This window comes from Rosa chinensis, chromosome 3 (genome assembly GCF_002994745.2).
Source record: "Rosa chinensis cultivar Old Blush chromosome 3, RchiOBHm-V2, whole genome shotgun sequence".
NCBI classification, from domain to species: Eukaryota; Viridiplantae; Streptophyta; class Magnoliopsida; order Rosales; family Rosaceae; genus Rosa; species Rosa chinensis.
This window is the reverse complement of record NC_037090.1, coordinates 37,005,116-37,021,908: the sequence shown is the minus strand read 5'-3', so window position 1 is coordinate 37,021,908 and position 16,793 is coordinate 37,005,116. Positions and strand designations below refer to the sequence as shown.

At 38.1% G+C, this 16,793-nt stretch overlaps 1 long non-coding RNA gene across 7 annotated transcripts; it reads right to left on the bottom strand.

Moving 5' to 3' along the window:
• Positions 1-325: 325 nt before the first annotated feature.
• LOC112193456 lies at positions 326-3,298 on the bottom strand. 7 transcript variants are annotated; one of them, XR_005807918.1, is made up of 8 exons: positions 3,073-3,297; positions 2,611-2,970; positions 2,383-2,531; positions 1,903-1,942; positions 1,198-1,298; positions 711-1,092; positions 388-594; positions 326-340 (listed from the first exon to the last, which is right to left on the bottom strand). It is a non-coding gene; the product is annotated as an uncharacterized LOC112193456 (long non-coding RNA). The 7 variants fall into 7 exon arrangements; XR_005807920.1 differs by having other exon boundaries at positions 2,383-2,790; positions 2,877-2,970; XR_005807921.1 differs by having other exon boundaries at positions 2,383-2,995; positions 3,073-3,298.
• Positions 3,299-16,793: the final 13,495 nt, after the last annotated feature.

Sequence of the window (16,793 nt, the reverse complement as noted above, 5' to 3'; positions counted from 1 at the left end):
AAAATTTGTAGCCTTCAAAAGGGGCGTAATTTTGTTAGAATTTGGGCCGTTTGGCTCAATAGTACCTGTCATCACGGTTGTACTTGGGGTTTTGGTCTCTGTCTCTTCTAAAATATGATTTTCGATTGATTAATTGAAGTTTCTTCATTTTTCTCGAAAAAAAAAAAACATGAGACAGGTCTGTGGTCATCAAAATAAATGACACTGTTGCCCTAACTATATATATATACTAGATAGTGCTCCTCGCGCGATGCTGCGAGATCAATAAAAATGATTTTATGTGTGTATCTAAGAGATATTCCAACTTTGGGATATCCTCTAGAGGCAATACATCTCAGACCTTTAACATTATCTCATATTCTTTGCAAATAGCAATACATCTCAGACCTTTAACATTATCTCATTTTCTTTCCAATAGTCTGTTGTGCAAACAATGAGATTTAACCTTAAGTTTCTTCAAGATTAGTCAAGAGCTACTACAACTTTCTTTGTACACTGCGCTTCTTGGGTCTTTAGCCACATGACTGCTTCAGTAGAAGAACAGGCCGACATCAGATTCTTGAATAACTTCAAAAAGTTAATACTAAAAAGCACCTGTGTATAACCAAATAATCTAACATCAATACAAATATGGACCATGTGGTATGAAATTCTTGGAAATTAAAGGGGAAAACATAGGATATAAAAACAAATAACATCAAGTCCTTTACCTTGCATCTAGCGTTTTTGAAAATTATGCTGTTGGCATTGGGCAACTCATGAAATTGGTCCAACATTTTCTTTACGTCTACTATGGCTTTGCCAAATCATTGTGTTGATCAGCATTAAAGAAGCATTCACAACTTTTGGCATAAAAAATCAAGGCCTTCCAAACAGAATCACTACCGCATACAGTTCTTCCATTGCTCAAAATCCAGAGACAGTGCTTTCCATAGAATTGAACAACACCTACTCTATCTCCAGCTTGATCTAAAGCACTTCGGAACACTTCTTTTCCACCATTTTGGTTGGTCAGCGATGTTCAGCTCAGGAATAGTAAATTATACAACTGCATCAACGTAGACCAACTGTTTTTAAAATGGCATAGTCGAACTGCAGCATCACTATAGTATCAATTTATCAATTGCAAACCAAATACAATTGATAAGTTCCATAGTTACAGACTAAAAATAAATAAAAGTATCTTCTGAACATTACCAGAATTGGTAGATATGTTCCCCTACTTGGTTTGTTACTTCATGCCACCTCCTCTCAAATTTCTCCAGAACAATGTTGCCTTAAGGCCAAAAGTAGTGCTCCTGTATGTTTACGCAGGTAAAAATTTAATCAAAATCAACTTAAGCACCCAATTGCATAATATAAAAGTTCCATCAATAGATTACCAACCCTCTAAACCCTACGAAGTATCTAATCTTCAGACATAGCTTTACATGAAATAAAAAAATGCACATATGTAGCACACATCAAATACATAAGACTACCTTATACCAAAAGAAATTTCTACAAATAAAGAATACAGATTAGCCTCAATCTAAATGCGAAACAGATTCCAACTTTGCAGTGGCTAATCTAACCATTATTATATATCTACCATATAGCAAAAATTGATAGCAAAAGAAAATTGATAAACAATTTACATAAGAGCTTGTAAATCAAAAAGGAAAATATCGAATAACAAAAATAAGAGGTTTCTTCCTAGCTTCTGGGTGTGTGAACGAATGGCTGCTAAACAGATAGAAAAGCCAAACAACACTGATTTCTAATGGGTATAATACACACAATTAGTCAAACTATATACTGCACATAATTGCATATACACGACCCTTCAGGCATGAGCATGGAGAAAAAGGAACCAATCAAATCAATGAATCAACATAAACATTATTGATGAAGAAAAATTACCAGCTAGGGAATCCTTGTGCTCCAACCAAATATTAGCCAACTGCAAGACAACCATAATAAACAAAAATCAGATAAATTGTTAGCAGAGTAGAGATATACCCATTAAAGAAAAATTTTAAATGAACAACAATTAGAGTGAAAAGACATCCTTAAGGTTGAATCTAAGATTGCAAATCTTTGTTTTTTTGGCATCGATTCAGCACAGTAAAGCAATTGTAAACCATCAAGACATGAAATTTCAATTCTTTGCTCATCCAATCATATGTCTTCCGTACTTTGAAACTTTTATACCCAGAATCATAGTAAAAGTGATGAGTAATTGTGAATAAAGATATTATTATACAGCATCCAAACCCAGAAGCAAAGAACACGAAGGCTACCTCAACAAATGAAGAACAAATTCAACAAAAATTACATGCAAGCAAAGACCAAAAAAGAAAAATTCACCGATTTCTATAAACTGTCCAAGGAAAAATTCACCTGATGCTTTCGGCTAGTGAGTGGTTGTAATTCAATCCATGAGCATCCATTTATCAAAGGACCAAGCACCCGATATTGAGTTAGAGCCGGTTGGGAAGCTTCTAATCCTGATTGATGAGCCTCTCTTTCTTCCCATCATCAAGAAACACCTGCAATCAATGATGAAATAAATACAATCACACTATTTCTTCACAACAGAAATCTGAAACTTGACTTTAGATAGAGAACCTTCATAAGAGGAGCACAAAATTAAGCCTTCCTTTGACATTTTGCCCGGTACCTCTGACATTTGCTCGATCGTAACTCAAAATGAGCCATTTGTCGCTGAAAAGCCTAGGTCCAATTCGGACTCTTATTTTTTTTTTTCTGCGGACAATGGAGACAACCATTCTAGAGTATCTTTAAGACCTGAAAGAAATTCCGAATTAAACCACAAAAACAAACAATCTAAAACTTTAATCGATTAGAACAAACTGGACTTGAAAATCGATTACCCAGTTCCATCTTCGTCCTCCTCGATCTTCTTGTCCCTATGTTCTTCCTCCGTCTCAACCAAGCTTCTTATGAATATGTTTGTTTTTCAAGTTTCTAATCAAGCAGATAGGCGAGGAAACTTTAAGATCAGGATTACCTCTTAAAACCCAGAAGCCAAAAACTTAAAAAGATGAAAACTTTTAACATCGGGATTACCTTTTAAATGGTATAGTACGGATCGTCAGATTAGAGACCTTCATCGTCAAATCAAGAGAACAAATCGACTGCAGGCGAGTTTCACTTGAGCTATTGGAGTGTTGTGGTTAAAGCAAAAGAGCCTCTTCGCTCTCAGAGTCTCTTTCAACAGTCCCTTTCCTTCTTATCCGCATCACACTCTCTTCTCACCACTTTTACGGAAGTCAATCGTGGTTATACGGCCGTAGAAGAAAGAAGAAACCGATGGAAGCATCTAGTACCTAGGTCAATGGCAGCCTGAGATTGTGGGGGAAAAGCAAGGGAAAAATAGCCTTTTCGACACCCAATGAACAGGTGTGAACAGTAAGTTTGTCTTTCGTATATTTAGAATATAGTCTAATAGTCTCACCGAAAAGGCAGGTTTAGATCGGAAGAAAAAACGCGAGAAAATGTTCAAATTCTTGAGGAGTTATCGAGCCGGATACCGTGTCGGTATCCGTGCCGCTGAGCGCCAGCAGGGGGAGGGTGGAGAATCGGGCAACCTTGCATCTGTGTGCAAAAATTTGAAGGAGAAGGAAGCTATGTTTAACGAGTTTGTGACGGAGAGGCAGACAATGCTCCACTTGTTGTTGAAGGGGGGATTTCTCTACTGGGGGTTTTTTTATTTCAGAGCACAACTGAGAGTATGAAGAGGTATGAGAAATCGCTTTCATCTCAGGAGTAAATTGAGAACGAGGACGTCGCTGGTTGTGCCGAGGTATGATGCTTTGTTCTCTAGATGTGCGGTTAGGTAAATTGAGAACAGTGTGGGATAGTTGTTTACTTACAGGACTGATTATTCTAACCCTCTCTTGCTTGCTCTTTTATGAAATTGTCTCTCTAGCTGTTCAAGAAGGATCCAAGTAAACAATAAAACATAGTGGTACTGTTTTGCTATTGAGTTGTTGTCCTGGAACTCATGCATTTTAAATAATTGTGTGCAGATTTTTCGTATGGCAGAGAAGGAGATGGAGTACAGGGATGAGTTGTTCAACAAGTAACTTTCTACATTGTATTTTGATGTCACAAACGAGTAATGGGGTTTTTGCAATGTAGTATTTGAATCCAATTTCTTTTCTATTATGAGTGTAATCTATTGGAGGAGTTTTTGTTTTTCTGCGTTATTTATTTCTTCTTTCATTATGGGGTTTCCTTTTTATGTTGATTGGTGTTGGGTTGTGTACCAAATCTTTCCATTATCAGGTCATGTTTCTGGGTGTTGAATTGTCTGTCCTTGAATTTGAATTTTCAGTTTAAGCCTTTAGATCATGATAATGCTTCTGAGAATATAATAGTTTTAAGGAGTTTTATCAGCTTTAATGAAGCATAGCTTCAGAGACTCTGGGTTTGCTAAAAAAACATAATAGCATTGCCTATGTTCAACTGTTAAAAGCCATTCTTACTGTTCTTAGTAAACATATAACATCAAAAAGCTTCTCTGCTATTTTCATATGATTCCCAGTTCTTTGATGATGATATATTCGTATTCCTAATCATAGTATCCTTCCAAACAATCGGTCCTCGATGAGAGAGACATAGTGGATGGAGTAAAGGAAAAATTTTCAATCTTCTTTCATATTGCAAGATCAGCAAGATCCAAATAGAATTAAGCCTGTATATCTTTCCTCAGCTTTTGGTATTAACCTCATCTATTTCTTCATGTGTTTTTGCAACTATGGGGTTTAAATAATTACTCTGAACCTAAAAATTCAGCATGCAACTGCCTTACCTGTTTAAAACTAGGATTGGTTTAAAATATTGGGTTAATTTTTTTTTATTCCTCAGCACATGAGTGGTTTCTTGAATCTTACATGTTTTTTATTTAATTTTCTCTCATAGAACAATGATCAGATCATGGTGTTGCTCATTTGCATGTTATAACTAAATGACCAGAATAATGTTCACAAAACAAGACATATAATAAATGGCATTGTTCATTTGCAATTTAAAAAAAGGGAAAAAATTCATGTATAGTACCCGAAGTAAGGGCCCCTACGAATTTCAGTACATCAATTTCTAAAACATAAACTTTGGTACATGAGGTTTCAAAACCGACCCAGTAAACATACATGACGTCAATGACGCCGTTAGTTTCGTGCCAGCTGTCATATTTCAAGGGATAAAATGGTCTCTTCAACTTTTTTAGCACCCCGCTGACTCTTTTCTCTTCTTCTGGGCAGGCAGCTCTCTTACCCTCATTTTTTTTTTGTTTAATTAATTTTTTCCTTTTTCTTTTTATCTCTTCTTCTTCCCACATCTCCTCCTCTCACTGAACCCTCAAAACAACTATCTTGGTTCCTTGCTTTCTTTGAAGATTGAAACAAAACCTGATGAATGATTTCCAACACTTCATGTTCCTACAAAATTAAACTCTTAACAAATGCACCAAATTTCCAATCAATAAGTAATCCAACAGATTATACTACTCAAACCTTAAATTAAATATATCGCAAGGTAAAAGAAGAAGAAGACTAGGATTGAACTCAGTTGAGCGACTCACCACTATACCTTTGAATTAGAAGCTGCTAGTTTTCTTATCTGGGTTGCTTCATATCTCTCTCTCATTGTGGGTTGAAAAAAATATACAACCCTCTCATCACCATCCCGTTAAACAACAACAACAACAAGACCCATTACCCTCATCCCTTATAGACTTTCCTCTATAATTCAGGTCTTCGATTTCCATGATTCCATCGAAGGCCGATTAACAACAGAAACAATGAGAACTATAACACTTAGGTACAATTACAGGAACCCAAAATTTCCAATTCATTGGATTCATGAATCCCTATTCTTCTGGGCTTGATTCTTCACCTAGAATTCAGCCCAGACCTCCGATGAAGTGATCCGAGCCCTCACTCTCTTCTTCTTCGCTCCAATCTCCACAGCTCTTCTTCTATCTCTCCAGTAAATCGAAACCCAGCCAAGAATCAAACTCATTCTATTTTTTCTTTTTACCTCTGCCTTCTACTTCTGCTAAATCACTATCAACACCTTAGCAATCCCAAGCCTCACAACCTTACTGCAAAACACATCAATCCCACCTGATTCACAAAAACACAGAAACCAAAACCGAAAACAAATAGAATTAGGGTCTGACATCTTGGAGAGCTTGTTGGGTGCTCTACCGGTGATCTTGGCGACACGAAGGAGGGCTTGAATTGAGGCCGGACTGGACTCACTGAGAGCCTGGGCACAGTGAAGATCGGCCCTCGAGGCAGCTGAAGGGGTTGTGGATGTTGAAGTGAGGGGCTGTAATCGGAGGTGGTGAAAGGCGGTGTAGAGGCGTGGTGATCGGTGACAACAAAAAGAAGAAGGAAAAGAGATCCCAGAGTTACAGAGCCATAGAGAGAGAGAGAGAGAGAGAGAGTGTGAGAGGGGGGGGAGTCAGAGAGAGTGAGAGGAGAGAGGAAACCATTGAAAAGTGATGAAAAACCTATTCTGCCCTTCATTATGTGCGTAATGGCACGACGTCTGACGGAGTCATTAACATCGTGTATGTATATTGGGTTGACTTCATATTTGATGTACCAAAATTTATGTTTTGGAAATTGCTGTACTGAAATTCGTAGTGGGCCTTACTTCGGGTACTAGTCATAAATTTTTCCCTAAAAAAAAAAAAATATAAATATAGATGAACTATGTGGACTGTGTGTCAACTAGAACATTGGTTCCAACCGTTCCATGCATGCATACTTTTTTGTTATTATGAGCTGCTGTCTGATTAGTTATGATTTTTTCTAAACCGAACTAATCTTTTTTTTTTTTTTGAATTTCTTTTGGTTATTTTCATGCCTCTTGCGGATTTGTAATGCATTCTCCAGATTTACATCTACTTTTACCATCTGCTCAAATTGTTACTGAAATCTGGTGAGAAAACAGCAGTGTTGTTTTTATTTTTGTTTCACAATCAGTTTCCTGCTCTTATTAGGAGTCATTTTGTGTCCAAGCGTGTTTACATTGATATACGTAACGTTAGGTCCCTTGGAAATGATATTCATATCGGAGTTCCGAGTATGTAGGGTTTGGAGAGCAAAATGGTTCAAGCCAACTCCCAAATACGATAGGTTGTAGTTTGTTCTGGTTGATAATATTTAATGACTTCATCATAGAAATTTTCTGTCTGCACTGTCACTATCACCGTATCCTCATAAATATCTTGACACACTTTCTGTGCATACAAAAAAATATGGCCACTTACTGGGAATATTATATAAGTTACGGAGTAGCTCAGTGTCGCAATTTGGAACTTGGAAGGCATAATTTCCAAGATGAATAGAAAGTGGAGTCGGGGGTCAAAAAGGAAAACGCAAAGAAGAGAGTGGAGTTGGGGGAGTCCATCTTCATCTCGCAATCTCTCACTTTGGTAATTTCCGGCCTTTATCTTTCAATTTCAATTTCAATTTCAGCTTCGCAACTTCCCTTTCTACAGTCAATTCTTTTGGTAAAATCTGGGTAATTCTATTTATTTGCCTTCTGTGATTTGCTTTTCAGCTCCAAATGCAGCTCTTAGTTAACTTCTTTTGCTCGGGTTTTCTTCTTTGCATTACTTTTCTGTCTTGGACTTCTTCTGATTGGATACCTTGTGCATTTCCTTTTGGATACCTTCTTCTGTGTCTTATCAAGAAGAAAAGTGTAGACCTGTATATGTTGGGAGTAGTGAGATTTTAGAAAGAATTTTGGTTCAGGATAAACCTTCGAATTGAGCTTTCTCAACACTATTTAGATTATCAAAGGTTATCCCAGTGAGTTGGAATTCTGGTTTTAGAACAATTTATCTAACCATCATTAGAAAGAGTCTGTTTGGTGGCTTTGAGAATGGATGAGAAATGGAAGCTGTAAGCTTCTGGTGCTTTTCTTGCAAGTCCTTTCACAAATTTCTGATTGGTGATAGACTGGAACAAAAAATTTCTCCAGCAAGTCTTACCTGGAAACATAAAGTTCCAGCCAAGGTCAAGGTTTCACGCTGGTTGGTCCACTCATGGGAGGACGAATATTTGCGATATGTTTCAATGTAGGAGGTCAAACTGTTGCTTTTGCCCTGAAGGTGTGCCATATGCAAATTTGAGGGACAGAGTATCAATCATGTTTTTGTGCATTGTGAAGTTGCTTCTATTTTCTGGCAGAAATAATTTAGGGAGGCTGGAATGTATTGGGAGACCACACTCCCTGCTCTTTTTGTCCAACTAATTTGCATTTGGTAAGAAGGTAAGAAGGCGAAAGTTAATTGGCGTTGCAGTGCGTTGGTTGTAATTTGTTTTCTCTGGATGGAAAGAGATAGAAGATTACACAGGTGCAGTGGTAGAGGAACTTTAGGAGAGAGTAAGATTCTGGTCAGCTGAATGGGCTTCTGTTTCAGCAGCCTTCTGATTCCATGACTTTCGAAAACTATAGCTTCTCTTATATTGTGCTAGATTGACCAGGAGCAATATAATAGGTTTCTGTTTTTCGTAGGCTGGTTTCCATTTACTGCTGCTGTTGAAAAAATTTTGAATTTTCTGCTGTTTGTCTCTATTTTCGTCTTTCTGTCCACTTTTAATCGGACATTTCATTTGATCATTAAAAGTTGTTGCTTTTCAAGGGAAATTAAAATATTCCCCTCCATTTTGCTTCCTGATATTTGCATCAGTCAGTAGGGAAAAGCATAGTTTATCAATTATTTTGTCTTCTTTGACAGACATTGTGACACCCTACGCCTATAAGACGGAGTATTTATGTATAGTTTAGTTTCATGTGTATTCTCTTCCATGTTTGTGTTTTGCTTGGATGTGTTCTTATTTTTATTTCCCTACTGGGTCTTGCAGTTTAGCATCACTGTTTGGTAGACTGGATTTTATAGTTAACCAAAACTTTCCTCTTCATCTTCTAAGTTTCTTTCTTCCTGTTTTCTATTGTATGTCCCTCTTTCGAGTTTGTGTATGTGGTTGGTTGAATTTCCAACATCCAATTGGCCGGCTCAAGTGGATGGGGTAATTGGCTGTTGGTTTCAAGGTAGAGTGCAATCACATGGACTTTGTCAATGGTGAATTTTATCTTTAGGTTAGTATGTTAGAGCAACTTCAACAGCTTCCCTATTATTTTTGTATTATAGAGAAGTAAAAGTCAAACTTTTAGCTTATTTTTCTTCTCCAACTCCAACAGATTCCCTAGTTTACAGTAATCTATAAAATCTCCATATTCTTCTTTAAAATTTTAGAGTTTGCTGTAAATATAGGGAATTTGGTTTTCTCTCTCCTCACTTTCCCTAAAATAGAGATAGTTATAGGGAATCTGTTGGAGCAAAAGAGGCTTATTTTTCCCTAAAGTAGAGAAAAATCAAAATATAGGGAATCTGTTGGAGTTGCTCTTAGAGCAACTCCAACAGATTCCCCATATTTTAATTTTTCTCTACTTTAGGGAAAAATAAGCCTCTTTTGCTCCAACAGATTCCCTATAACTATCTCTATTTTAGGGAAAGTGAGGAGAGAGAAAACCAAATTCCCTATATTTACAGCAAACTCCAAAATTTTAAAGAAGCATATGGAGATTTTATAGATTACTGTAAACTAGGGAATCTGTTGGAGTTGGAGAAGAAAAATAGGCTAAAGGTTTGACTTTTGCTTCTCTATAATACAAAAATTATAGGGAAGCTGTTGGAGTTGCTTTATGTGGGTGATATCTGTAGGGTGTGCTTCATTATATAAATTAAACCAGTCTGCACCAGATTCAAGAAAGCATGGACACGCTTCCACATATTAGGAAGTTTATAGTTTGAAATGAGTTTGGAATGAGCATCAATCAATTTAATGCAAGGCCCTGCAATAACTTTGAAATCACATGTAAGTTGGTTTCAGTGAGTGTAGACCTCTCATGTTTATGGTTTGTTCAAATTTCAGTAGAAGCCTGATAGATCATTGTGGAGTGTTCGTTGAGACTGTCAAAGAGATTGGTGATTAGCACTGTGTAGGATCTCAGACTCAAACTTAGGATTAGAGATAAAAGAAACAATTGCTAAACATTTCAGAAAGAAGATCACCACCAAAAGAAGATATTGCAGGGGCCATACATTAAATTGAGGAAAATTCTAGGGGCTTCATTCTAGGCGTTTCAGTCACTTGGGTTTCCCGTTGCTGGAAAGTGACTAGAAATTTTCTCGTAGCAGATGGTTCTCATCAGTTCATCGCCTTCAAGCACATATATGTATTTATATACATGACCAGATAATCTCCCTTTTAATAAAGTTCCCAACTACAAAGAAGAAATTCCAAGTTTTTAAAATGTACATTAGTTTCATGAATAACCGAATAATGATTGGCTCCTGAATGGAAGAAGCTCGGATTATGTCACTATTATTTGTACAAAAAAATTGAATGTCAATCAAAACAAGGTCTGTACCTCTGTGGAAGGCATCTTGAATTTTGATTTTTTGATTGTCTCGTACAAGAAAATATATCTGCCATTGTAAAAGAAACAACATCGAGTTACATGAGTAACTAAAACATATACTGATGGATACAAAATATTGAAACTTGCACAAACTTTTATGGTGTTGATCAGACCAATAACTCAATTACAAATCAGAAGGGAAGAGAGAGAGGGGATAACAAAAAACGAGGCTTAATGAGCATTTTATCAAGTTTAAATGGACTTCCTATGGACAATCAGAATCATGATAATCAACCTTTACCAAAAAATCTGACTAGCATTGTAATGGAAGACATGCAGAACCAGTGAAAGAGACTATTGATAGGCCTGTGAAACTTTCTTAAGGCCACAATATTGTTGGCAGATGAACGGAAAGATAAACAACATATCCCGTAGTGGTACCTCAGTATCCCTTACTATGATTTATTCAAAAAGGATGGCCTAACAAACTCCTCATCACACAAGACGGGGAGAACTGTGTGGATGGGCATTATATCTTACAATTCAACTGGTTTTCCATTAAAAATGCATTATCAAGTACAGCTTCTAGCAAGTCAATCAGAAGTTTTCTATCAACTAAGGAAAAGTTTTGAAACTAATCACCTATGACACAAGAATTGTCACTTTGTACCTGATTACAAATAATCAGCATATACCCGACACAGGCGTACATTACACTACCCAGCACATAATCAACATATTGTTCCAACTATGGATGAAATCTCAACAATATACTATTTAGTTGTTTGGCATGATCTTGTTGAAAGAAGCATTGACAAAAAGCTTTGGTTATTGTTAACAAAAATGAAAAAAAAAAATTTATTTTATATAATAGAACCAAAATCTACGCTATGCTTAAATGGACATCTAGGACCAAAAACCTATAAAATTTAGTACATATACTTTGATGAGCAAATCATTTTCTATGCTTGCTGCTGACCAACCTGGCCACATGCTAAACTAACCTTTAATAAACCTATATACAATATAGCCTTTCTAAATTTATACATTTATAATAGAATTGTGATATTTAATATGTACGAGTAATTAACTAGTACTGTAGTAGGTTGCTAAACTAGAGTTTTTATCTATATGTAATTATAACTGTGATGTATATTGATAATGTGAATGTGATTAATTAATTAATTTTTTTATGGCTGGAACCTAGTGGGGGGCTTGACCATCACGCATTTTTCACTAATAATAAGAAAAATACAACCAGGGGGGACATAATACCAAAACCCCCTGAATGAAAGTGAACAAGTACAACAAAAGCAATATAAAGTATTAAGAATAAGTGTTACTACGATGTGGTTTGATCTATATGATTGAACTGCTAGATGGAAGCAATCATACAATATTGCTCCCAAGTACATGAATTTTGGAAATGATTTTGGTAACAGATAAAAGCAAAAAGGTTTTTTTTTGTTGTATTCAACTTGATTGGAAAAATAAATCAAAATTTCATATTTTCTCTATGAAAATATGAGTAAAAAACTTCGTTGTCGATGGCATACAAATTTCATAGAAATTTATGAGAAATTTCGGACAAAATTTCGGTGTGAATTTTTAAATATATTTTGTGTGTGTCGATATTTCAAAAATTAAGAATCTCGAGGAAAGGTACTAAAAATTTCAAAAAATTTTGGGAAACTTCTGATGGAAATGATATAGCATATGAATTTTATTTCGGTACTTCCACCTCCTCGGTACAAACAGAATCCTGGTTAGGTTCAGAAATGTCAGAGAGCGGGTTTGGATCTAAAGGGAAATGGAAAGCATTAGCCAACAGTGGCTTACCTCTCGAGCTATCGGGTCGATATCTGGTACGTGGTCACCAAGAGGAAGAGGCCCCACTTCATTCACCTCTTGGACCTCTAGTGCAGCGGGAATCTCTGTCGTCATTAGTTCCTCATAAGCGGCAGAAGCCTCAAAGTGGCTTTCCACGCTTTCATGCTCCGGGGAGTCGTCATCGGAGATCGTTATTAGAATGGTAGGACCTTGCGGATGCTCTGTAGATGTGGGAGAGGGAAGAGGTGCCACGGGCCTAGTTGGTGCTTGAGCTAGCGAGAGAATTGGCTCTTCTGCAGAGGTTGAGGATCCAGCCTCAGTCAGGCGAGAGAGATCAGTGGTCCTCTAACGGACCTGTCAAAAGATACATAGTGAAGATCCTGCCTAGATTCTAAAATTTAAATAGGATAAGACGGGGCCGGAGTTTACCAATCGCATTCTCAGAGGTTCGTCATCTTCAAAACTCTCTTTGACGAATTGAGCTCGATCGCGTTTGCAAGCCAAGACAACAGTGGCCTGTACGAGAAAAGAATCACAACTCAAAAAGAGGGGAAGCACCAAATATACAAGTTTGGGATCGTTCTTAACCAAATTACCTCAGCGGGATCTTCATCATGAGAAGACTCTCCCTCAGGAGTCTCCTCTGCTATTGCCTTTTGTTTCCTGGCCTGAACAGAGGCTGTCCTGCTCCGGGTAGTTTGCTGCAAAACACATTCAGGAATAAGAGCGGGAAAATCAAGACAACGAAAAGGAATGGTGAAGAAAGATGAAAACTTACTGTTGCCCCAGGCTCGTGGATTTGTATCCCTGTACGCGATGAGTGAGAAGGTAGAATAGGTCGCGGGGGTTGTGTTGCAGGGTTGGAGAAGCGCTCAAGAATCTCGCGGTCCTCCGGACTAGGACTACTCATGCCACGAAAGATCAGGGCGAAGAGTTCGTCATATGGCAGGTCCCAACAGTTCACAGACACTTCTTTCCACCAATCAGCATAATCATCGTCGACATTGTTGAGGGGGTACAACGCTCTGACCCTAGGGGGAATCACTATCAAAGTAAATTGACTCTGAAAGGGGGCAGACCCAAGCGGGGCTAATCTCCTCCAAGAGGTGTAGTAATTGGCAGAATCAACCAAAGGCCAGGGTACCAACTGGACCAACCCAAATTGGTGAGCAAAGTGGTTAGGGGCCTAGGGCTTGTAGCTTATGCGGTCGGTGGCAAGACGAATGTCTAAGCAGGAGATGGTGCGACGAAAGGCCAGGAGGGCTCTTTCGCTATGATCCCGTCCACTGGGCAGAAAGCCATCATCAAGGGGAGGAGGGAATCGCCTATAAAGGACTATTTTTGGGTCCGATATCTCTTCCAGCAAGTACAAGTAAATAAAACACTCAGAGTAGGGTGGAGCTCGATACCTTACGTTGCGGCAAAGCCAATTCCCCAAAAGGGAATCGACGGAGGATCCTTTGGAATATCACCGCCACAGAAGCGAGGGAAATAAATCTGCAGCCAAAAGGCGAGGATCCAGAAAGGGCCACTAATGTCGGTATTGAAGGGGCACATTACGGCTTTATAAAGGGAGCGATATAATGCACCCAATAGAAGTTTCCCAAGGCCAACGCAAAGACCATTGTATAGAGCAGTGGCCAGAGAATTCCAAGGCCCAATAGGTTTGTTGGAAGAAGTGCAAAAGATAAATTTGCAAAACCAGAATTCCAGGAATGTGTTACCTCCTGTGTGGTCACACTGGGTGCAGTAATAGTTGCTCCAGAATGGGTAGGATTTGCTGCGATGCCCCCGACCAGTTTTATCCATTCTCAAATGAAATTGAATGCCATCAAACTGATCATGCACATAAGGGTCAAAGTCAATGGGCAACCCCATGATGGTAAGAACATCTAGCAGAGTTATGCTCATCTGCCCAAACCAGAAATCGAATGTATTGCTGGAGGTGTTCCAGAAGCAAAGAACGGCGATTAGCGGTGCAGGGTTGGTATTAATATGGGAAACAGAAGCATAGATCGATGGTTTGGGTGATACCCATTGCATCCTAACGGGCCAAATCTCTCGCTCGGACCTCCTAATACCAAACATTTTCCTCTGGAGCGATGGTAGGCCAGAAACCCACTTTCCTCCTTGGCCCCCAACTGCTAAAATCACCTGGCACCTGCAGAAGAGCCGCTATGGGACGGCGGATGGAAGCCCATAATAGGCCACAGCATCATTTGGCAAACGATCGTGAGGTGTGGGACCCAGACTAGCTTGATTATCACCTCCACCAAAGCCCATCAGTCGATTTCTCTCCTCTCCGGTCTGACTTCTGCATCGAACACCCATGTTAGTCTGCCAGGTGAATGTGGCTTTCTCAGTGATTTCATCTGCCTGATCTATAAAGAATGGTTTCTTGGGTGCCATTTCTGGGTTTGTTCGGAAATGGAAGACGAAGTTTGGAGGAAAGAGAGAACTTGAAATAGTTTGCTTCTGGGTTTCTCAGGAAAAGCAAGATAGAAGAAAAGCCTCCAAGAGAATCTGGCCAAGAGGGACGCGGTCTTGCTACTGGACGCTACCACGGTCATGAAAGTGGTCAAAAATATGCTCAAAATGGTCAACTCAATTATCATGCATGTGGCTTTCATGGCTCTAGACGTTGTCATGCATATCATCAATTAAGCCATGGCCAACTTAATTATCAATTAAGTTGTGGCCTTGGAAAGCCAATCTGTGGCTTTATTGGTCAATTTAACTTCAAATTCTTCACCAATGTTTTCGGGCCATGCAGTGGCTTTGATATATGTGGAGAAAACATCTACAACCCACATTGTATGAATGGCCAGAATAAATATTCTAGTGGCCAATTTGTCATTCGCGACCATAAATTGGAGTATCATCAATACAAGTTAACTCTTGTTTACAGTTATCCAGTTCCAAATTTCTTGCCAAAGAAATTTGTCTGTGATGATACTAAACAATCCATAGAGGCATCTCGATATGATGCCTGGAAAGAGTATAGAGGCAAACAAATATTTGATATGCCACTCTTTGGTGACTCTAAATATGATCTCGATGCGGAGCCAATCTATGATGAATATGATGATAATTATTATTTGATTATCGATTCCAAAAAATCACATGAAGGATTTCAGGTTCTTTGAAGCTCTTGATATGGAGAACTCAGACCAGCAAGTGGTCGAATGCAAAAGCCAATTCGTGGCTAATTCTACAAAGACCATGATCTATGACATGGTAGTTGGCAACAAAGCCAATCTATGTTCATCCTCATCTCCAAAGTTGCAATTGAAGATCATGCTTCGCCAACCAACAAGGATACTTGGGGGGCAAGATCACTACTAAAAACAATTGCTTTTGCGACGCCTATTATGCGACGGCAAATTGAGCTTTTGCAACGGCGAAAACTTTTCGCTACGGCAAATTGAGCTTTTTGCGACGGAAAAGTTAGTGTTGCAATAGGTGGCGTCACAAAATCCATTTGCGACGGTAAATTTCCGTTGCAAAAAGTATTTGCGAGGGAAAACTGTTGCCCTCACAATGGTTAAACTATTTACGACAGGTACTTTGCCGTCGTAAAAAGATATTTCATTTAAAAAAAAAAAGTGGGGTGAATTGGTTGTGACGGATACTATGCGGTCGCAAAAGAATATTTCATTTAAAAAAATAAATAAATAAATCATGTGAATTGCACACCAAAGCTAATACCATCTGCAGCAAATATCATATATTGAAAAATATTATGAAACCCATCATCTATAACCAACCAACAATCACAACCTAAAACAAGGCTGAAGATTTCAAATCAAAACTAAAAGTAGCCAAAGGAACAAAGCAAAGGCAGAGAGAACCATAGAATCAAACCTAAAAACCATCAAATTCCATATAAAGAAACAAAATTCAAATCTACTTTTCTACTAATTATACACCAATGATTGATAAAGAAACTGATGAGGCATGTTCATTGGTTAAACTGGTACTAACTTTGGAAGTAAGTTGCCCTTTCGCATCTATGCTCGTCCTACATTTCTCATTGATGACATTTACAAAATCTTCTAAATCTCAGCCTCCGCCATACTCTTTATCATCATTGTTTCCCTTTGGAAAAAAAATTTAATGCTGAATATCCACTCACTCCATACCTGCACAGGACTTTGCAATCCGGCCATGTATTTATCCTTCCGTATATAATCTCATGTTTCTTCTTAACATAATTTCCATATCATATTTTGTCAATGTGCAAGCCGTACAAATGTACCAAAATAAATAAACTCACTTCTCAGCCACCGTCAATGTTAAGATCACTCCCACAGCTCCTCCAGAGAAGGAGGCTAATATGGGATCAACTTCACTGCAATTTGATAGAAAAGAAAGTCAATCAATGAAACCGGAAAAGACAGTAGTATTAACATCATTAGGTTCATGTCTACATATGTAACATGGTCAGTTTCCTAATGTGTGAAACCTGAGGATCTTAATAGTACCGAAGATACTAAAATTAGAATAAA